Here is a 23,137-nt window from a genome sequence, read left to right as displayed (position 1 = left end):
AAGCTCCTAGTCCAGGAGAAGATTGGTGTCAAGGACCTTCCTCCAAAGCCAACAGAGAGAGAAAGCCTTCCCCTGGAGCTGATGCCCTGAATTTGGACTTCTAGCCTACTAGTGTGAGAGAATAAACTTCTGTTTGTTAAAGCCATCCACTTCTGGTATTTCTGTTACAGTAGCACTAGATGACTAAGACAGACTTGAATAGACATTTCATCAAAGAAATATACAAATGGCCAATAGCATAACATTATTAGTCATTAGAGAAATGCAAATCAAAACCACAATGAGATACCACTTGTCTTGGTTATCTAGTGCTGCTGTAACAGAAATACCAAAAATGGATGGCTTTAACAAAGAGAAATTTATTTCCTCACAGCCTAGTAGGCTAAAAGTCCAAATTCAGGGCGTCACCTCCAGGGGAAGGCTTTCTCTGTCTGTCAGCTCTGGAGGAAGGCCCTTGTCCTCAATCTTCCACTGGTTGAGGAGCTTCTCAGATACAGGGACACCAGGACCAAAGGACACACTTTGTTCCTGGTGCTGATTTCTTGGTGGCATGAGGTCCCCCCTCTCTGCTTGCTTCCCGTTCCTTTTATCTCTTCAGAGATAAGAGGTGGTGCAGACCATACCCCAGGAAAACTCCCTTCACATTGGATCAGTGATATGACCTTAGTAAGGGTGTTACAATCCCACCCTAATCCTCTTTAACATAAAATTACAATCACAAAATGAAAGGCAACCAGACAATACTGGGAATCATGGCCCAGACACATACTGTGGGGAGGACATAATTCAGTTTATGACACCACTTTACCCCCATCAAAAATCAAACCAAACCCATTTCTGTCAAGTTGATTCTGACTCATAAGGACCCTACTGAACAGAGTAAAACTGCCCCGTAGAGTTTCCAAGGAGTGGCTGGTGGATTCGAACTGCCAGCCTTTTGTTTAGCAGCCAAATTAACCATTAATATGGCTATTATCAGAAAAATGGAAAACAAGTGCTGGCAAGGATGTGGAGAAAATGAGACCCTTGTCCATTGCTGGTGAGAATGTACCGATGCAGCTGCTGTGAAAAACAGTTTGAAGTTTCCTAAAAAAGTTCAACATAGAATTACCATATAACCCAGCAATTCCACTCCTAGGAATATACCAGAAAAAACTTGAAAGCAGAGACTCAAACGATTCTTGTATACTGATGTTCATTGTAGCATTATTCAAAATAGCCAAAAGGTAAAAATAACCTAAGTGTCCGTCAACAGATGAATGGCTGAACAAAATATGGTATATCCATACAATGGTATATTATTCAGCATAATGAGAAATGAAGTTCTGATACATGCTATGACATGAATGTACCTCAAAAACATCGATCTGAATGAAATAAGTCAGACACAAAAGGACAAATATGATCCCACTTATACGTACTATCTAGATAGGCAAATGCATAGAGACCAAAGTTTATTTGTGGTTACCAGGAGCAGATGAGAGGGGAGCAGGTTATTGCTTAAGGGACACTGAATTTCTGTGAAATGTGATGAAAAAAAATGGAAATAAATAGTGGTGAAGGTTGTACTACATTCTGAATGTAATTAATGTCACTGAATTATACATTGCAAAAAAGATTGAAATGGCAAATGTTTTGTTATGTATATTCTACCACAAAAAAAAATAGCTACCATTTCTTGAGCACATTACTCATACATGCTTCATATGGTTTATGTCATTCATTTACCTCATTCCCTGCCTTTAGGTAAGTCTTTACATAATCACAACATAGTTTGGGAGTTTTTTTTTTCACATATATAGAATCATACATATGCTCTGCAACTTGCTTTTCACACTTCATGTATCTTAGAAGTATTTCTTTGTCAGTCCAAATAGACATTCTTTATAATGACTAGAGTATCTTCCAATATTGATGTATCATCATGTATTTAACCATTCCCACATAGACAGATGATCTCTGATGAAGATCAAAGACTATACAGCCTTCAGTATGAATTACACCTCAACATAAAGAAAACAAAATTCTTCACAACTGGACCAATACGCAACATCACAATAAATGGAGAAAAAACTGAAGTTTCATTTTACTTGGATCCACAATCAATGCCCAAGGAAACAGCAGCCAAGAAATCAAATGGCTTTATTGCATTGGGCAAATCTGCTACAAAAGACCTTTTTTAAGTATTGAAAAGCAAAGATGTCACTTTGAGAACTAAGGTGCACCTGACCCAAGCCATGGTATTTTCAGTTGCCTAATGTGCATGTAATGTGCATGTGAACGCTGGACAGTGAATAAGGAAAACAGAAAAAGAATTGATGCCTTTGAATTATGGTGTTGGTGAAGAATATTGAATATACCATGGACTGCCAGAAGAAGGAACAACTTTGTTTTGGAAGAAGTGCAGCCAGAATGCTCCTTGGAAGCAAGGACGGCGAGACTTTATCTCACGTACTTTGGTTGTGTTATCAGGAGGAACTAGTCCCTGGAGAAGGACATCATGCTTGGTAAAGTAGAGGGTCAGTGAAAAAGAGGAAGACCCTCAAGGAGATGGACTGACACAGTGGCTGCAACAATGGTCTCGAAAATAGCAATGATTGTGAGGATGGTACAGGACCAGGCGGTGTTTTGTTCTGTGGTGCATGGGGTCGTTATGGGTCAGAACCGACTCCATGGCACCTAATGACAGCAACAACAGGGAGATTCATAGGTAGAAGATATGATATTTACACATAAGGATCTGTTAGCCATTGCTCTGTGTGTGTGTGTGTGTGTGTGTATAAAAACTAGAGAGGAAAAATATCAGATTAATAAACTAGCAAATAGTGTAAATGCAAGTACCCGTTGTTGAGTAAATTCCGATTCATGCCATTCCCTTGTATGTCAGAACAGAGCTATGTTCCATAGGGTTTTCAATGGCTGATGTTTTTGGAAGTAGATCACCAGGCCTTTCTTCTGAGGCATTTCTGGGTGAACTTGAACTACCAATCTTTTGGTTAGCATCTGAGCGCTTAACTGTTCTACCCAGGGATGCCGCAGTACGAATGCATGCCTCTTTTAGTTGCTTTGGCAGAGCCCTGGAGAGGAATGGACCATGGGGTCCTGCCTACACAGCATGGTAAAGAAATGTGCCCTCTTACTAACTCAGTTCCTGCTCTGATGTAAAGAAAGCAACATCTAGTGCCTGCTTCCTCAACATGGATATTGCAAGGCTCGGTTAATTTTCATAAATGTTTTGAGCACCTCTGAAGTGTGTGTTCTGTAAATAGGAGATATTAATAGCAGCCGTCAGAACTGAAAAAAAAAAAAAAAAACCGAATTGAGGTGCAGTCCTTTTCCGGGGAAGAAACACAGGCACCCATTAAGCATGAAGCGCATACTCAAACCTTTACATTCTGACCCTCCTTGAAAGGCAGCCCAAGTCTCATATAGGACATAGCTCCAGCCCAGGCCCTGGCTTCAAGTAGAAAAATTCAGGAGACTAGCTGGATTTCCTAACATTTAATTTCCCAGCTGATTACTATGATTAAGAGCCCATTTGGTACAGCCGATTTTTGAGGTGTGTGTGTGTGCAGAGAAGTGGGAATCGAGTGAAGGCAGACGTTTGAAAGAAACAAGGAAAACACATAACGGACACAGTGCCTTTTTGGAGCCACCCGTCCACTAAGAGATTTAAATAGCAATGCTGTATTCTCACTGGTGAGACCAGTGGGACACGTGTTGTAAGAAAGGCAGGTAGAGAGAGGCTTTCTCTTTCTTGGGCTTTTTTGTTAGCTTAGTGAAGGTTTGGGGGTGCCTTTGCCATGGGTCTAGAGAGGCTAGAACATGCCAAGAAGCAAATCCAGCTCTGGGTTTCAGCAGCAGCATACCAACATCTCTACCTGCGCACTCGTGCAAACCTAGTATTTGCTGGGGATACACACAATTACGTTCCTGCACATGGATGGTGGCGATAACTCAGTATGGGGGTACCCTGGAGCTTGTACTTCACTTGCCCTTATCCCCCTAAAAGGAAGCTCTGAGCAGGGGGTAGAGGAAGCCATGTGTTCGCTCTCCTGGCTTCATGGCCCCCTCTGTGCAACTGCAGATCCCAAATCAATCTGTAGGCGAGTCAATCTCATAAGCACTAATCGGACTTACAGATGTGCAGAAGCCAAGGTTATGATGCTGAACTGAACTCCCGGATGGAATTTCTGGTAATTTTCTGTTTCCCAGGGGATCCTATGTAAACCTGTTCCAGACAGAGTTTTTATTGTATTTTATTTCTATGCTCCAACCAGGCTTCCCTTTTGGAGGTCAAGCCTCTAAGTCTCCTAGAAAATCCCTAACCCAAAGGTATGGGCTCCCATCTCCTGTGGTCACCACTTCTGCTGGGGGCTCCAGTTCCATAAGGAAAACTCATCAGTGACCTGATCTTAATCCCTCACTACATGCACACAGGTCACTGAAAAACATCTGGTATTCCTGACCCTTCGTGTGCATTTACCAAATGTATTAGAAGTAAGGAGGAACTAGACAGCCCATTTGTAGTCCTCCTTAGTGACAAGAAATGGACCAGGTGATGGTCTAACTTTAGGAAGACCTGTTGCCCTATCTGTTTTGCTTAGTCAAGAAAGAATGGATGGCCTCCGTTCAAGGCTTGGGCAGATCTCCATCTTTGCCAGCATTCCCAGGGCTTCAGCAAGGAAAGTACCCTCTCCTTCATCTCAGAAATGTAAAAATCGAGTTGGTTTCCCTACAGATTGGTGTCAATACCTGATTGCCCTTTGGAGGATTTCCATCCTGTCTCTGGAGAAAGTGGAGTTCACAGCCCATAATGTGGAATGTCAGCAGAGAAATCTAGATCAATGGGAGTGAGAGTGCCTCTGATGTGGTCTTACTAGCCCTCTGTTTCTGAAAAGGGACTTTTGCTGTAATTACTTGGACCACAGACTGAAGCTTTACCTCCTTGTAGGGGCAGCAGTTCATTAGTGAACCTGTGAATTTACAGTGAGACCTCTTTTTCCATGAGAAAGCTTTGTTAGGACCTGACTAAGTTATTTTGGTGCCTCTGTCTGCAGCTGAGTGTCCTAAACAAAGGGCAAATCTTCTGAGTTTATGTCCTGTTCAGCCATAGCTGTCTGACCCCCAAGCAGAAGGACACCTGGCAGAGCCAGCAGTGTAGGATAGAAGCATCCATGTCATCACAGTGTCTTCTCCTTGCCCACGCTTGCCCTCCCCCATTACCAGGAACCTTCCAAGCTTCCCAGGGGAAATGGTAATGCCATTCTGGCACAGTTGCATTGCCTCAGGAGAGGTCCTTGTTGTAAAACATGTTGTCTCACATAGATTCTGAGGAGAACTAGACATAGGATTAATTGATTTCGAGGCCCTGGTTGAACAACAATTTCTCTTTTTCTTGATTTTCCTACCTTCAAAAGAGGCTTAGCTGTCGCTAGCTTCCAGTGGTTGGGAAAAAAGATGGAAAATGTTTTGCTGTTTTTCTACTCTGCTCCAGTAATTTAGATTGTACTCTAAAGATCTGGTGAATAAAATTTGTAAGATCTATTTCATGCAAGATAAAAATCCAACCTGAACTTCTTCACCATTAGCTAGAATGTCCAGAAATGACATAATAGTAATACTTCACAAGAAATCTAAAAATTTATCATATAGAACAGCTTTTTTTTTAATATCTCTTCCCTGTTACAGTGAGGAAGACACATAGAAGTGTGACACTTTCACTACTAACTGCTCTACCAAAGGGGCAAGGTGGGCAAACCCCAGCTTTATCACCAACTGCATGGCAAGGATCAGCATGAATTCTATTTCACCTGGAAGTGGACTCAGACTTCACCTTCCCACATGTCCATTTCTCATTACCAGCCACTTCTTCTGTGGCACTTCCTCTCTCACCCTAGCTACCCACTGTTAGGTAAAAATATCCCTGCCCACTGAGGCCAGGTCATCAGGGACCAGCCATAGGCTCAGGAGTCTGCACACCTCCCTGCACTTCAGACCAAGCCCCCCTCTCTCTCTTACTTTAGGTCTCTGGGGCTAGGTCACAAGCTAGAAGGACTATGCCCTTCTTCATCAACTATCCATGCAACCTTTCTCTATCCATCACCCACCCAAAGCTGGTCCCTTTCACATTAGTACTCTGTCCTTCCGACTGACTGCACAGCCCTCCTCTGAATTAGCCGCGCTGATCTAAGTCAGAATCCCATTGCCCCTTGTGGGTTCGTTAATTCTCTATAACGGCTCACAAAATTCATGGAGACTGTAGGGTCACTATGAGTCGGAATCAACTTGATGGCAATGGGTTGGGTTTTTGTTTTTTTTATTACCTGTACTGGAGCCTTGGCGGCACAGTGGTTAAGAGCTCAGCTGCTAACCAAAATGTAGGCAGTTCAAATCTACCAGCCACTCCTTGGATACCCAATGGGACAGTTCTACTCTGTCCTGTAGGGTCGCTATGAGTTGGAATCAGCTCGACAGCAACAGGTTTGGTTTTTTGGATTACCTATACTTACAGTTAGGAAACCCTGGTGGCGTAGTGGTTAAGTGCTATGGCTGCTAACCAAAAGGTTGGCAGTTCAAATCTGCTAGGCGCTCTCTGGAAACTCTGTGGGGCAATTCTACTCTGTCCTATGGAGTCGCTATGAGTCAGAATCGACTCGACAGCAATGGGTATACTTACAGTTACTCACATATTATAATCAGGAAGTATACAAGCAAAGAGACACATCAGACAAGACATCGAGAGTTCCTGGCATGGGGGGGGGTCTCCATTGTCCCCAGGCACATGCCACCCTCTCCTATTCATGGATATTCTCACCAATCCAAGAGGTCCCAAAAGAAAGTGTCAAGGTCCAGAGTCCCCTAGTCATTGGGACCTCAATGAGTATGCGTGACCAGGGCCTTAATGCATAGTTGTGATCAATCTGATAGATGAATATGCATGACTGCATCATCCCCCTCCCCGCTTCCTGAAGTTACTTCTCCAGGCGTAGGGCCTGTGTAGCCCCTACTTATTTTGCTATTTTAGAGCACCTTAATTTTTTTTAATTGCTCTGGCTATTTTCAGAAACCAGATACAAAAGGACAAATTTAGTATTTTGTCCCACAAAGAGGAATCTGTCTGATACAATCAGGAATAGAAAATACTTGGTATGTATTTCATCTTCGTTCTTCTTCCACTATGGCAGTGATAACTCACTGATTGATCATATAAACTTTCCTACTGTGTTCAGATATGGCTTCAGAATTCTTCTGCTTGTACTCCAGGCAGTCCCTACCAGACAGTGAGAATGAACATAAGAGATTTAATTAAAAAAAAAAAAAAAAGATGGTGACATCTCAAGTTCTGCATGACATGATTAAAATGTATCAAGCAAGTATTTTAGACTGTATCTCTGGCTCTTGCCAGACTTTTCTGTTTAAGATCATTGAGATGAGATTCAAAACCTGACTTTAACTTACCCCACCCATTCTCATCTACCACCCCAAAAATACCATACCAAAAGAAATGAGAATTATGATACTGCTTTTACGAGCCCTCCATGAGGTGATGTCTGGTCCATATTAAATGTTAGAAATAAATTATTTATGAGAGATAAAAATACAGATGTGGTTATATTATGGATAGTAATCCTATGCAAGAATAACAGCTGCCTTGAATGCCCCAAGGGACATTAGTGATTTTTATATTATATTTTAATAACCATTTGACTTGAGAATATGTAGAAAACATGTAAACATTTTACACAGGACACCTGGACTTGATATCCTTCATTTGAATCTTGAATTTACCCCTCTCCTTAGTCCTGTCCCGTGTATGGAAACAAATAAAACTTCAGCTAGCACTAACAATTACCTCAGGTAAAGGATAGATAAGAAGCCCTAGTGGCACAATGGTTAAGCACTCCTCTGCTCACAGAAAAGCCAGTGGTTCCAACCCACCAGCCTATTCGCTGGAGAAAGACCTGGTGATCTGCTCCAAGGGGCAGTTCTACCCTGTCACATAGGGTCACTATGAGTCAGAATCAACTTGACAACACCCAACAACAACATCAACAAAGAGTAGATGGGCTTTAGTCAGGGTCTAGATAGGCTGAACCATTTTGCAGAACCTTGAGCCTGTGGCCTGTTCTCTGTCAGTCATACTGAGAGCCGCAGGAACACAGAGTTGGGCTGGCTTGACTAGAACATACAGCCTGAGACCATTCTTAACCTTAGCTGACCTCTGGTGGCAATCTCCAATATGATCATTTGGTTACTTATTCTTGGTGATGGTCCAATATGGTGGCAGCCAGAATAGATGCAGCCTGCATTTCCTACCTTTAAGGATTATTTAAAAAAAAAAAAAATTGCCGTGGAATTGGTTTCACCTCGTGGTGACCCCCTGTGTGTCAGAGTAGAACTGGGCTCCACAGGGTTTTCAATAGCTGATTTTTTGGGAAGTAGATCACCAGGCCTTTCTTCTGAGGTACCTCTAGATGGGCTTGACTCTCCAACTGATACAAAATAGCTGGCAGACAAGTAAGGCTGAATGAGAGAAGGGACACTGCAAAATTCTTTCCGCCAGATGTGGGATCCTCTTACCAGTTTGGAGAGGGGAATGGCATCTTAATTCTGATGCTGCCATTAAAATAATGTACAAACTTTGGAAAGACACTTAGCTTTCCTTTATGTCACCTCTCCACTGCATTGTGGAGTAATAATACGAGCTAGACTTAGAAGACAACCACTGAATGATGTGTAAAGCATTTTGCAATCTGAAGCATTAGCTCAGAAAAGATGGGGAGGCAAAACACTCTGTTCCTTACCCTGTCTATAGGGCATAAGACTGAATTTCAGGGTGGGGTAAGGAAAGGTCAGTTTACAAAATCTGAAAAAGATGTGGTCTTTGACCTCAAGGCTAGAAGTGAGAGATTTGGATGGCAAATACTTAAGCGTGTTGACAAATCTATGTATACACACAAATATGTACCTGTATCCATGTTGAAAATAAAAGTTGCGTCATTTTATACTTTGAAACGTACCTGGGCAAGATTTTAGTTTGCCAGCCACTGTTAATATGGCTGCCTTTCTTTTTGCATCTCAAAGAACAGACTTCTTAAAGATTTTTCCAAGACGACATTTAAAAAAAACCTACCATTAAAAAAAACCTAGAGTGGTTTTTTATCCAGAAATTACCCAAATTTATTTTGATGCATCTGATGCAGTCTTCCTTCGTGGCTAGCCTAGCCATGTTGATTCATTTGTTTGCTGATGCCTCTCCTTTTTCTGCAGAAAGGATGGGCAGGGCTGGAGAGAGGGCAGGTGGTGCAATAATGATAAGTATCTAATATGTTTTCTGGCCTTTTGGGAATCTGAGAAAGCAGTGAGTTAACTTATAAAAGAAAGCATTTTTATGGCAATCTAGAAGGAAAAGAATTCTCCACTACAGGACCAGTTGTTGCGTTGATCCTGTGAATCTGTTCCTGCGCACTTTGTTGACCCAGGATCATGTGGTGCCCCAGCAAATATGTCTTCACATTAGGGTACGACACCCCCACCTCCTTCCCCCCACCCCTGCAGCGGGCAGGACAAGTAGGCCAACAGATGACTAGGCAGGATTTCCTGGGGCTCAGGCTAGTGCAGCTTCCTGGACAAATGAAAAAATGCAGGTGTCATTCTCCTTGCCCCCAGGCCAACCGGGTCACAGGGTAATTGTCCAGCTGCCTGCTGGGGTAGGCCCACCCTGCTCTTCTCCCTCAAGGTTCATTTTTCATTTTGATTGAGTCATGATGGCTTTGTGCCACAAAACATCTGAGGATATGCTTTGTAGGGAAAAGGTCATCCAGAACTCCAATGATCTCCACGTCCCTAAAATCAAGGGCTTGGTTTCATGGAGTCATTTGTAAACAGTGGGCAAGCAGGGCGTTCTTTGTAATGGCAGGAATAAAATCTCCATCTTGCTAGCTGAAGAGTTCCCTCACTGCCTCATTTCAATCGAGGCAGCACAGCTTGCTTTAGCCTTGAAGTGTGAAAATCAAATAAAGTTTGGCAAAGGGAGGAGATGGAAGCTGCATAGCCTCCTTGGAGCACAAAGAGACACACCCAGCCCAAAGCACCGAGTGCAAAGACATCCAGCCCTTTACCAGTGCCTTCTCCCATGGTCACTCCTCTGAGAATTGTGATTTAAACAGCAGGCTCAGTTGGCTGCCCTTCAGTGGAGCTTTTCTGTTGTGGCTGGTGGACAAACGTTGTGAACTTCTCTAGTTTTAGAAGGGCTGAGCAGATGCTCGCCCCCCAGCTTTCGATGTGTGCCTTCTAATCTCAACACCACACACCTCAGGGAGACAGGGAAACATCTCTCTCTCACACACACACACACACACACCCCTCAACCTGACCTTGGGCCACATGGTTTTCCCCAGCACCCCAGCAATGATTTCGGCAATTTGATTATTTGGGCTATTTGTTGCCTATGCCCTCTCTGTCCTGGGGAAGACTTCAGAAATTCTAATAGAGGGGAGCTGAGAAAGGAAAATATTGGCTTCTACAATACAAACATCTCTGTCCTAAAAGAAAATGTTAATTTTCCACTAAATCAAATGTTGACATAAATCAGCTGCTCCTGAAGACGTGTCACTGTGGGAGGAGTTCTCTGCTCCAGGAGTGGATACCGGCCTGGGATCTCTCCTTCCAAATGCAAGCTGGTTTAGAATCAAAACTGATTTGGTTTAGAGGTTTTATGAATTGCCCCAGTTTGTTTTTCCGAAAGCTGATCTCTCCGGGACCCCCATCTGAGCAGGGGAGCAGGGTACTTTGTGGAATGCACTGTTTTCTGGGAAGGCTGGGCCCCTGCACTGTTCTCAGCAGTGATTCAGACGCTGCTTACATCTGCCAGGGGACATGGGATTTTAACTGGAGATGTGGGAGGGGGGAAAGTCCAGGGGGCGTGGAGAAAGGACACAGTCCACAGGCAAAGGGAAATTTCCAGCGTTAGCTGCGTTCCCCCTCTTCCTCCACTGTCCCCAAACAGTCAGCCTAGTCTTTTTTCCACACCTATGTTTTAAAAATTACAAATTAAGATTCTAACATTCCCCCAACCCCCACCCCCAGCTAGACATACACACACACACACACACACACTCTTTAACTTGTTAACTTTGAAAGATGATGATATATACAACCAGTGTGCTTTGCCAGTCTGCACGGTTAAGGCCAAGATGAATGCAGAAGGTTGGTGCAACGTTGCCGCAGAGTGGCGTGATCAGAATACAAGATGGAACACAGGGGGAAAGGCCAAGAAATATGCCTGCGCTTGGAGTTTACACAAGTCTCCTTAGCAACTTGTCTGAATTTATTTTCCCCTTTATGTGTGCGGGTTTCTTCTAAACCCTGAGAGAAATAGGAGTTGGGTTTCTACCAGCCCCCTCTTTCTCTTCTACTGGGGCAAAATGTATTGTTGCAATTGGTTAGCATGGCTTCCCTCTCCCTTACCGTGCCTTCCCCCCACCTTCCCATTTAGGGAGCTCTGATCCTTTGTGACTATGTGGACTTTTGGTAGCTTTCCAGAAATTCACATCTCCGTGGGGGAATGAGAGTGTCTGCTTCTGATGGCCACAGCTGTGCAGTTTTTTCCCGCAGCCTTGCAGCCTCGCTGCTTCCCGTGCGTGCTCCTGTGTGTGGCATCTGTGCAAATCTGCTTGTTTATATGCCTGTGTGTTATAAGATGGGGGAAACAGTAGAGCTCCTGTCCTTTCTCCTGGTTCTTGTCTCCTTCTGCTTTGCACTTCTCCCTTTCTATCTCTCACCCCTCTCCCTTCCACAAAGGGCCCTGTAATTCTAACTAGAAGACGAATATAAAGCTATTAGAAAACAACTGAATTTTAGGGATTGCTACGTTGGATTTTGGGCGACTGGGCTTGCTTCAGGGGAGACGACCATAAACACTGCAGTGATTTTACCTAAAATTGCTTTACCTTGAAACAGCTCTAGAGGGGGTATAGTGATGCTTCATTGGAGCTGATGTGGAAATAAATCTTAATATTTCTTCTTCTTAACCCCTTTCTCTTTTAGAGCCAGGGGAAAAGGAAGAAAAAAGAAACCCAGCCAAAAAAATGTTAAGGTTTGATTTTGGCTCTGTTACAGACAGATGTTGCTTGTCATTCTGTTGTTATTAAGCAGACACCAGGTTGGACCAAGCAGCCGCTGTTTGAGTGTGTGTGTGTGTGTGTGTGTGTGTGTGTGTGTGTAGTATGTGTGGAGGGCTAGAAAGCAGAAGCAGATTTGGGTAAAAGGCGAGAACAAGAAGTAGGCACTATAGGTTAGTACTTTTGTTTGTTTCTTTCCAAACTTTAATTTGGTGTGGACCGTATACAGTTATCTTCTATTTGGTTGATTGCTCTTGTTCCAAATGGAGAGGGACATATAGAAATCAGAGGACACAGAGCCCTACAGGGGAAAACCTGGCCTGTGGTGAAATTCAGAGAAAAGAGTTTGCAGGCTGTTCGGTTGTTCCCTAAGAGAATCTTTACCGTGGAGTAAGGCAAAGGTCTTCCTGTGGCAGCTAAAGAGAGTTTCTTGGGGATGGTTGACGGTTGTTGCTGTATCATTGGGGACATTCCAGCTCTTTTGCATCTTTCCCAGGACAAGAATGTCATTGTTACACAGTCAGGTTCTAGGAAACACGGATTCTTAACATACTACATCTCTTGCAGAACCCAAGTGATTTCATCCTCTATTCCTTCCCGAGCCACTTCATACCCCCACTTATTTCTCCTAGCTTTCTAATCTACTTGTGATGTGTTTTCTCAAGAACGAAGAACAGCTTCAGATACAAAATGTTAGAGTTGGTTGGCCGATGGGAGTCATTTGTGCAGCCTATAGTTCATTTATATTTTTTTATAGTTCGTTTATATTAAAGAAATGGCAGACACCTGATTTTTGAAATATTGCATCCCTTGCTTCCGTTTCAGAATCAGAGTCTCATTTTTGTCATTTTAATTCTTTAAAAAAAAAAAAAAAAACCTTCCCTGCTTGATTAACAATATAGCTGGAAAGGAAGTTGTAGGCTGGCACTATTGTTTGCATTTTAAAAAAGGAAAAAAAAAGTCATCCTGAGCAAACTTATTCCTTTCAAAAGTGAAAGTAGTTTCCCTTCGTGAGCTGCACACGGAAACAACTTGTTACTGGCAAAGTCTCTTTCTCTTTTGTTTCACTGGTTGTGTCAAAAGCAGATTTGCCTCCAATTTCTCCTTCTTGAGTTGCTGAACTCTGTTATAAATCTGTTATACGCGAACATTAAATGGGTTTAAGATTGTTTTTAAATTACCTTCCCCCAAAACCCGACTACCCAAATCATCTTTTGCTTCAACCCAATCTATCGTATTCGCTCATGTCACTTTTCATGTCTTTGTTCTTTAGCCGATCTACGTGTACTTTGATTTTTTTATTTTACATAAAATATTAATTTTTGTAGCGTGTGGGGGGGGTGGGAGGAAGAAGATTATAAATATCAATTTTTAATTCCCCCTTTGCTTGAAAAGAACATGAAAGCCATGGTATTGGTTTGCCAGTCTCCTCCCTCCCCACGCCCTTCTGGTCAGCTTTTCCTGGGTGAGGAGAATTAATTCTACATAAGCTAGCTGGCTCTGCTGCCTGGAGCCTCTGCATTGCTTGCTTCATGGACGCTCCCACACTGAGGGCTGACATCCCTGTGGCAATGTCGCAGGTGGATAAGGCCTGAGACCGCACCAGCAAATTCCTCTTGGGGAGCAGTAATTGCTGGATATTCCTCTTTTTGTTGAGGTGATTGGATCTTTCGGCCAAAAATAAGGGTTGGGGTTGGTGAGAGGAAAAGGATCAGGGAAGCTGTAAAGCCATAGGGAGACCAAAGACTAGCTGTCTCCTCAGCTTCATGATGTTGGGGTCAATGCCAGAGGTTAAATTGGGATTTTATTCTTTCTTTTCCTTCCTTCCACCCTTTCCTACTTCCCTCCCTCCTCCCCTCCGCCCTCTTTCTTTCTTTCCCTCTTTCTCTCTGTCTTGCTTTCTTTCTATCCGTCTAGTTGAATTGCCCCATTCCCATCGAACAAAAGGCATTTTTGTAGAGATTTTATACAGGAGGTCCATCCGTAAAAAAGAAGGCGGGTGGGGGCAGGCAGGAGATCCTTCTCTTGGTGCCTTTCTGCTAACAGCATGGTGAATTTGGTGTTCAAATCCATGGCCAGGCAAAACTCACGTATATTTTTTTCCCTTTCCAAGCAGCTGCACAGGGAGTTTTGCCTCACATGATTAAAGGGACAAATGCAGAAAAGGCAGACCCTGCATCTAAAACATGGCTAAAGAAAGCATGTTGGAATGGAAACCAAGAATCCTGCTGTGGTGGAAGAGGGATACTCATGAATCCATCACAATCAGGTATTCTGCTTCTTTTTAACAGCCCCATCAGCAGAGAGAACTAGTGCTTCGCAGATCATTTCAGCCAGAGAGTTAGAACAGTTTCTCAATGATGCCACGTCATGCTGGGTAATCACTGCCCCATTTGATTATACCTTAACCAGACTTAAAATTAACCAGACTTAATTATGTAAATATTGGTAGCCTACCTAGTAATCATGTTTAGTAAGTGAGCGGTTTGGTATAAAACACTGGAATTTTGGAGTATTCTGAGACTTCACATTCCTATTTGATCATTTTTCTGGTAAAATAGTTCTCAAGGTCCGTCAGTAGCCAGGGAAATTCCAGGAAAAGTATGAAAGTTACTTTTTGCAGAACCTTTATGTTATGTGTGGTTCTGAAAATTAAAGAAACGTAATGCTTCTAAAAATTTTTCTAGCAATACTTCTATTTTTCTTTCTGGTGTACCTTTTTTTACTGTCATTCTGGTGTTACTCCCCATTTAGCTTTACAAAAGAATTAGGTGGCAAAAAGCAAGCAAGCAAGCAAGCAACCAAGAATCTCAATCTATTTACAAATCTTTTTAATGTCTTATTTTCTAGGTGCAGCGAACCATTTGAACACATTGACCTAACAAGATGGCAGCAGATTTAAAAATAAGATTCTTAAGAAGTTACTTTGTTCAGGTAATGACATTTTTCTATAATTTCCCCAGACCATCCATTTTTTCAAATATTGCAAAATTTTAGGGCATGCTTGAATGATATGATTATGAAGAATGACTGCCTTTTAAATCTAAATTTTTTAAACATAGCGATCAGTTTTATAACGTTTATAGCCAAGAAGAAGAGCAGCCATGGCATTCGATTTTACGGAGCTTTGGAAAATTTTTGAAAGGTTTTGCTTAATAGTACTTCTTTTGACAACGACTTAGGCACAACACATTTGAAATCAGCAGGCACTGTACTCAAACTCTGCGGCTATCTGAGTAACTGAATTAAAAAACCAAGTATTTGAGGATTGTCTCTAAAAAGTCCATCATGTGCTCTGAATTCCTGGAAGATAATACGACATTTTAAATATGCAATGGCAATATTAACTACATTGGCAGTACTCTATGGCATTTTATGAAACTATCACTACCTCTGTTCAGTGACTATGAATTGAGCTCAGCTGTTTTTTATTGTGATATATAGATAGTTTCTTTTTAGTGTTACTAAAGGATTTTGTAGCACCTAAAATATATTTTTTAAAATATTTAAATTATTAAAATATTTAATAACACAAATGATATATTTGTTTGGTAAATTGTCTTACCCTGTTTTTTGCCTATTTCCCAACTTAACTATTAGTATAACTATCTCAGAGAGACCCACAGAGTTTTGCTTAATTAAGCAAGCAGAAATTTTTTCTGGGGGAAAAAAAAAAATCTCACTTTCCTTCTCAACTCAAAGAAGGTTCTAGAAGGAGGTATTCAATTAATATTTTGGAGACAATATCTACTCCCCAACTATTCCTCTACCAGGTCAGTGTTGACTTTCTTTTTTGTCTGCAGCCTGGGCATATTCTTAATTCTCCTGTATTTTCCATAACTAAAACTGTGGATTGTCTAGAAGCTAACACAAACCAATCAGAATAAATATCGTCTTTCTGTCTCATATTTGACAAAGAAAGATACAGAGAAGTCTCCACTGGAACTCAGTACTGACCTTCCCTCTATGGACTTAGAGGCTGCTATGCAAAATTCCAGAAAATGGTACTATGCGAATGGCTAAATGCACAGCATTAACAGATCTTAATCCATTGCTGACAAATATCACACTCTATGTTTTTAAAAAACAAGATAGTAAAAATTAGTTCTTATCACTTGGGAGCCTGGGCTTGTCCACTTCTATTCTAATAAGCTCTTGTATAACATTAGTGTTCCAGTAATCCTTAATCATCAGTGGGATGTATGGTTGCCCAGCAACATTTTCTGTCTCTCAAGTTTCTTGGGAAGGTGCTTTCCCACTGATAGTATATGCAGCCATTGTAAGAGGCCTGCATAACAGTTTAAAAAGAAGAAGCTGGTGTGTGCTGCAAATTACTGTTTTTACAGAGTATTGTGTGAGGTGTGTGAGTTTTTGATATGTGAAATAGAAATTTTGAAAACTTATTTGGTACACGTATATTCCACTGGACTCTAGGGCAACTCCAGGAGTAGAATTAGTGGGACAAGTATGTCCACTGGACTCTGAAGATAGCATTGTGGGAGGGGGCAAGGCAAAAATATCTATAATACCTATCAAAAATTCAGACACATTCAGTGATTCAGCTTGCTCCTATTAATAAAAACATGTTGTCAACAAAAAATTCCCCAAAGCAGAAAATAATTGGATGATGAAAGGGTTTAACGACATCCAAAGTGCTCATCCTCAAACGCCTCTGGCCCCATGCCTTTATCTAAGGAATCGAAGGAAAATAAGGGGTTCTGGATTTATTTTTGAAAAGAAATAAACATTTTTAAATGAAATAAATTAAGTAAAGACCATTTTGAGGTGATTAGTTTGGATCTACTTACTTCCACTTGCTATTGTTTCTTTGGACCTAAACTAAAAGCGAAGCCAAAGAGCTATAACTATTTCTCAGTTTTGGCAACTTTCACAGCACCTACAGGCTCCAGGCACTCCTGCTCACAGCTCACTCATGATGAAATAGGCAATGAAGTATCTATGAATGGTCGCACCTCAGTTCCTATTCCTCCTAATACTGGTTTCTCATTCTCTTATCATCACCTTTTAGGTTGTGTATATGGGAGTCTTCTCCACTCTCTGAATAATTCTGAAACTAATCTATATCATTTTTATTATTACTACAGCCTCAGTTCAACTCCCAGATTCTTGGGAAAGGAATCAATGGCCATAAATCGAGGCAAAGGTGTTATTTTTTTTTTAATCCAGCAATCAAGCCATTGCCATCAAACGTTGGAAAAGGTCTCTTAAAGGGCTGGAAGCATATGTTTTTCCTATATCCAGAAAAGAGGAGTATTTAATTTTAACTTTGTGAATTGCTTGGGATTAAGACTACATTTTCAGATAAAATTCACAAAAAGAGCCACATAAACCATTAATGAAAATCCATTGCCTTGAATATTTCATTCTTAAATGTAGAACGTTGGCTTTAGAGGAAGAATAAATTATATTGACCAATGAAATTCTTTTATAAGAAGGCCTTAGGAACAGATTTATCGCCACTATTGGCAACAATTTTCAGTGAGCAATTATATAATTTCTGATTCAAATATTATAAAACATGTTCAAATTTGTTCAGTGCTAAAGTTTGGACCAATATTGAGGATGTGAGGAAGTGAGAGCAAAAACACAAACTTTTCCTGAAAATGAACTTTCCAATTTAACATAAATGCGTAGTTTTTCTAGACTAGTTTTCAGAAAATACTCTTACATTTCTATTGGTTGTACTAACTAGTTTATTCCGGTTATTTTCCAGAGTGCAAATAGAAAAGGAAAATGTCACCAACTTTTTTCATGTAATTACAGGTATTTAAAAGAATGAGCTTGTATTTGGACTCTCTCTCTCTTACTCTACTTACAATTTAAAGAGCCATATTTATAACATTTTGACAAGACTGTGTCTTCCATAATGTTAAACAGTAAAATGGTGAGGTTTACTTAGAGCCCACTATACCTGAGTGGAAACAAGGGGAGGTCTGTGGGAGAGAACATAGGCCTAACTTTTGCCCTTTTAAGAGCCTTTCAACTTCTGGCATGAAACAATAGAATGGCAGAATCATTTGTTGGACTAATGGTTTTAACATTTTATTTTCAGACGTGTCAAACCCCCAACCAAGAGAAGATACTGAGGCCTGTTGCCACAAACCCGTAGATCCGAACTTGTGGTGATAGTTCTCACAAGCTTGTGTCTATAGGTATGTGTCTGTTAGGCAATCTCACAAACCGCGGGCTTTGCCTGTATGCCACCCAGTATGGCTTCAAATTCCTTATTCTCCCTCTCCTCCCCTTACTTCCCTTAAGAGTTATAGAAATGGAAAGAGGAGGTGGTGTGGTGGTATCTTTTGTTCTGAAATAGAAGGGACTCCTCAATGGTTACTCCACAGACGTGCCAGCCTTCCTTTCTCTTATGAACCCTCTTGTCTGTCACATTGAGGAGACTGGGCTTGCAGGTGAGGCAGCAAGAATTCGAGAGATTCAGACAACTTGCTGCTGAGTGATGAGTAAACAGATACATTAAAAAAGGGGTTGTTTTATTTTCTGTGGGCCTGATTAATTGTTTTGAAAGTTATTACTATCTTTTTTTGGAAAGCCTCAGAGACTTGTTTATCAGACCAATATTACCCTGGTTTGGATGTACCTTACAGCAATTCAGCCTCACCTATATTTCCCAAGCACAATCAAATCAGTCCTTATCTTTACGAAGAAAAATATTCAGGACGTTGAATGTGCTTGACTACTGATATTCTTGCAAATATCTGTAAGGATTTTTTTTTTTTAAAAAAAAAAGAAATTGAGCATTCAGATCCAACTTTATATTTAGCCAGAGTTGTTTTACAAGTCTTCATCGTGTTTAAAAGGCTGGAATGAAAATAATTTTATCCCCTTGACTCTTAAATGTCACCATTATGCGAGGATTGAAAAGCGGAACTGACTTCAGATCAAAGAAAACTGGCTATATTTGTCTCATTCCAACAATGTGAGCTGAAGTGTCTGTAAACAGAACCCAGGGTGAAAAGTTGATCAGTTTGGATGGTTCTTAAACTTTGGCATCCCCTTTTGGTCAAACATAGCGCCGGGAACTCCCTTAAGTTTGTTTTTGTTGTTGTTCAGACTCTTCTAGTAAAGAAGAGTCAAGATGAAGTAGTTGTTGGGTTAAAAGTAGGGGGAAACTAAAGGCTTTGAAATTCAAATGGATTATATTTTATTTCACTGAATGCTACGCTGTTCAGGGGTAGCTAGAACTCCCCTACCAAGTATAAGAAAATAAGAATATACAGATATAGATCACGTATATTTAAAGGATAGAATGTGGTTCTCTGCAAATAGCTAGCGATTGTTTAAATAGAGGATATTGTTTACCTTGCATTCCCTTTGAGCTTCTTCTGCATAGCATTGAGGAGGGTTATCTGGAGATGTCCACTTCCAGCTTGCCAAGAAATGATTGCTTTATTATGGAATGATGAAACATTATATTCAGAAGAGGTATATTCTCCCCACTGCTGTGTGTCATGTATAATTGTTTGCCCAAGGCCCTTATCCACATAGTAAGCAAACAATCTACTTGGTTGGTTTTATGTGCTTCTTTGAAGTGATTGACTTGGAATGGATAAACTGCCAGCAAATTAAACCTGTACTTCTACTGGATAAACACTTATATTTTGATAAAGGCAAATCACATCTCTAGTCATCATTCCTTTAACCTGCTAGTAACTGTGCTACCAGTGAGACCAATAGAGTTCACCGGCCCATGAGAGCTCTGAGCTGCCATTATTCTCTCTATAGGAACAGTACTAAAACTGCAGGATGGCCAGGGGGTAACTCTACCAGATCACTTCTTTTAAGGAGGCTCTTTTTTTACCCCGTAAAAACCAAACCAATTGCCATTGGGTTGACTGAGACTCGTAGCAACATGATAGGACAAAAGTAGAACTGCCTCATAGGGTTTCCAAGGCTATAAATCTTTGCGGAAGCAGCTACATCTTTCTTCCATGGAGCCGCTGGTGGTTTTGAACCACCAGCCTTTCGGTTAGCAGCCCAGTGCTTAACCACAGCAACACCGGGGCTCCTCTTTACCCCATTACCCCAAGAAAAATATTCTGCAGAGCAGTTGACCCTCTTGGATCTTCTAGAAGGCCTAAGGCATTATTATTTTATTCATCTCTTAGAAAATGTTCTAGTGGAAATCCCAAAGCCCCTGGACACTGGCCACAAGAAACAGGATATTAAATATTTTACATGATGATGAAATTCAGTATTTTTCCCTTCTTCCATGTTCATGAATGAATGGTTCTGTAGATAGTAATTATACCTTTGGGACTCCTTCAGAGTAGACCAAGTATTCTACAAGAAACCTGCAGAAAATAAAATAATTTTAGGATTTCCCCAGAAAGGCTCTAAAAATATATTTCAATAGTCATTACTTCATGGAGGTATCAAGAAAATGGGTAGAAAGCAAACTAGCTTTATTAAAGCACTCAAATCATCATTTTCGAAGTATGTAAAACTAGGAGATAGTTTGGATTAGTTTAGAAACAGAAAAAAATATTTCTTATTCTAAGAACTGCCTTTGATAAAACAGTCCACCCCTCATCACCAGAGTTTAGGGGGAAGAGAATTTGATATTTAGGTTTTCTGTTTTATTAATATTCCAAAATTAATAAATGAATTTCTCTGTGTGGGAAGAAACTGGTATATGTATGATAGAATTAACTTTAAATTTTAAATTAATATTCTTATTTTTCACTGTGCTTATTCATCATTTCTTAATATTTGTTAGGCTCTGTAGGGTCGCTATGGGTCAGAATCGACTCGATGGCACTGGGTTTGATTTGCGTTTATGAACCTTCTCTGCCTACTGTGGTATTTAATCTCACTAAATATCACCTAGCATCTCCAGTCATGATTTTACAAAACTTCTTACGTCTGTAATAGCTCTGAAATTGTACAGAGAAGTCAATGGGAATGAGTTTTCAAAGATCTCTTAGCACCTAATGTGATGGTTAGTAAAGTATGAGTTGTAGTAAGGCTACCTTTCCTTTTGGTTTATCCATAACTCTAAAAAAAGTTATGGGATTCATTCACTCTCTCATTCATTCAACAAATCTTTATGAATGGTTACTGTGTGTCCGGCACTCAGTTCAATTATGATGATAGAACTCAGAATTCAAAAACTGAATATCTTGTTAGGTGGCCCTTTGCAGAATTGCATGTCAGCCATACACACACATGTTTTAATGAACCACATGTTTTAATCACGGCACTTATCCAACTTTCAAATACCAATCAAACACGCAGTATGTTACTAATGGCAGTCCCTGCTCTTCCCTAATCCCGTATACCCATAGCATTGTTTGAGATCTATTCACATTTAATTTGGGAGGATTGCTGCTGGTAGCATTTGAAATCTCAGTGTTCAATAGGTCGAGAGTCTGTTTGCATGTACTCAATGTACGTTTGGAATATAAATTTTTTCAAGTAAAAGGATATAATATAGTCTTGCTGTTCTCCTGTAAATGCTACTTATTTTGTTTTTTACTTCCTCTTTTCAATAAGAATTTTATGACGTCATTCCATATCATAATTGCATGTTGTTATTACATGCCTACAAATATTTACACTAATTATGTAATGAGCCATAATTGCACTAATACATGATAATGGGCTAAATTCAGTGTAAGTAAACAAGGAAATGCACACAACCAAAAGGGCAGAATATTGAAAACCGTTAGGATTCTGAAAGTAACATCTTTATTTGTTTGACCCCCAGAATAAGAAGGTACGTGGAGAGAGACGAATTTTTCTATTTTCAGGTATTTAAAAGCTCTACAAACTATATTGTTGTGAGCTAAATATTAGCATTCAGGCTTATGAAGACTCTTCCTCCGCGTGCTGTGTCTTCTTTCGCTGACTCTCACCTGCTCCTTCCCTGCCTTGATTCCCATTCCTAAGGGTTACAGAATGACTGTGTTTACAGAATCAGGCGAATGCTCAATGCAAGGAAAATGAGAGGAACTCAAGTGAAAAAGAAATGAAATTAATTAAGTTTTCTTTTAGTGTCCCAGTGAATGTTAAATCTTGTATGTAAGTGAGTATTTGGAGGCAGAGGACTCACAGTTATGCCTTGAATTTCTATATGAGAGTCAGGACCTAATATAAAACTTGCTAAGTTAAATTAGCCATTCTGTGCTTTTGTTTTGCTTTGTTTTTGACTTTTCCCTCTCTAGAATCTTAACAGCAAATCCACCTTGCTGTGAGTGAAAGCACAATGTAAATGGAAGAATAAGGGACCTGACATAAAAATAAAGTCATCTAACCCTTAACCTTAGTTTCATTTATACTCCCATTTATCCATTCATTCATGCATTCGTGTTTTCATCCACTAACATTTTTTAAATCTCTACTATGTGCCAGACCCATTATTCACCTTTACATATCTAAGACCTCCTGCTTGCCTATTATCTGGCACATAGTAGAGATTATATTTAAATGGAAACCCTGGTGGTGTTGTGGTTAAGTGCTATGGCTGATAACCAAAGGGTTGGCAGTTCGAATCTGCCAGGCATTCTTTGGAAACTCTACGGAGCAGTTCTACTCTGTCCTATAGGGTCACTTTGAGTCGGAATAGACTCAATGAAAATAGGTTTGAGTTTTTGTTTTTTTATATTTAAATAGTTCATAGTTAAGTGAAGGAAACAGACAGATTAATTATAATGCAATGGTTCAATTTGAAATGTGTACCTGAAATTATGAAGTAGTTAGAGGAAGTACTCTGATTTGAGGCTTGAAGATGAATGAGAGTTGGGTTGGTAGAAATAACCTCACAGTCTTTTCCCCAAACCAGGTAGCTTGTATCCAACAGTGGCAGTCCCCTAAAAAAAAAGCAGCCCTACCCCATGAAAACTGCATAAAGGGAATAGAGTTGGAAAAATTGGAAGAAATACCAACTCTACAGCGTTTGCATCTGTTTTTTTAACATAATCAGCACCATAGAATCATCACTCTCAGGTTCTCAGTGTGCTCAGACACTCCTCCAT

General features: G+C 40.6%; 1 long non-coding RNA gene across 14 annotated transcripts in view; it reads left to right on the top strand.

Annotated features, from left to right (window-relative positions):
- LOC126060888 (uncharacterized) overlaps positions 1 to 23,137 on the top strand; it is a 414,465-nt gene that overhangs the window by 363,393 nt on the left and 27,935 nt on the right. For 12 of the 14 annotated variants that reach the window (XR_007513672.1, XR_007513675.1, XR_007513668.1 and 9 more), the window contains 2 exons: positions 14,242 to 14,394; positions 14,976 to 23,137. The exon at positions 14,976 to 23,137 is cut by the window's right edge and continues 27,935 nt beyond it. This is a non-coding gene — a long non-coding RNA (uncharacterized LOC126060888). Of the gene's footprint in view, positions 1 to 14,238; positions 14,395 to 14,975 lie in introns of all 14 variants that reach the window. The other 2 variants (XR_007513674.1, XR_007513680.1) reach the window with 1 other exon arrangement.

Source organism: Elephas maximus, chromosome 17 (genome assembly GCF_024166365.1).
Source record: "Elephas maximus indicus isolate mEleMax1 chromosome 17, mEleMax1 primary haplotype, whole genome shotgun sequence".
Classification (NCBI taxonomy): Eukaryota; Metazoa; Chordata; class Mammalia; order Proboscidea; family Elephantidae; genus Elephas; species Elephas maximus.
The sequence above is the reverse complement of the archived record's forward strand: the minus strand, read 5'-3'. Positions and strand labels throughout refer to the sequence as shown.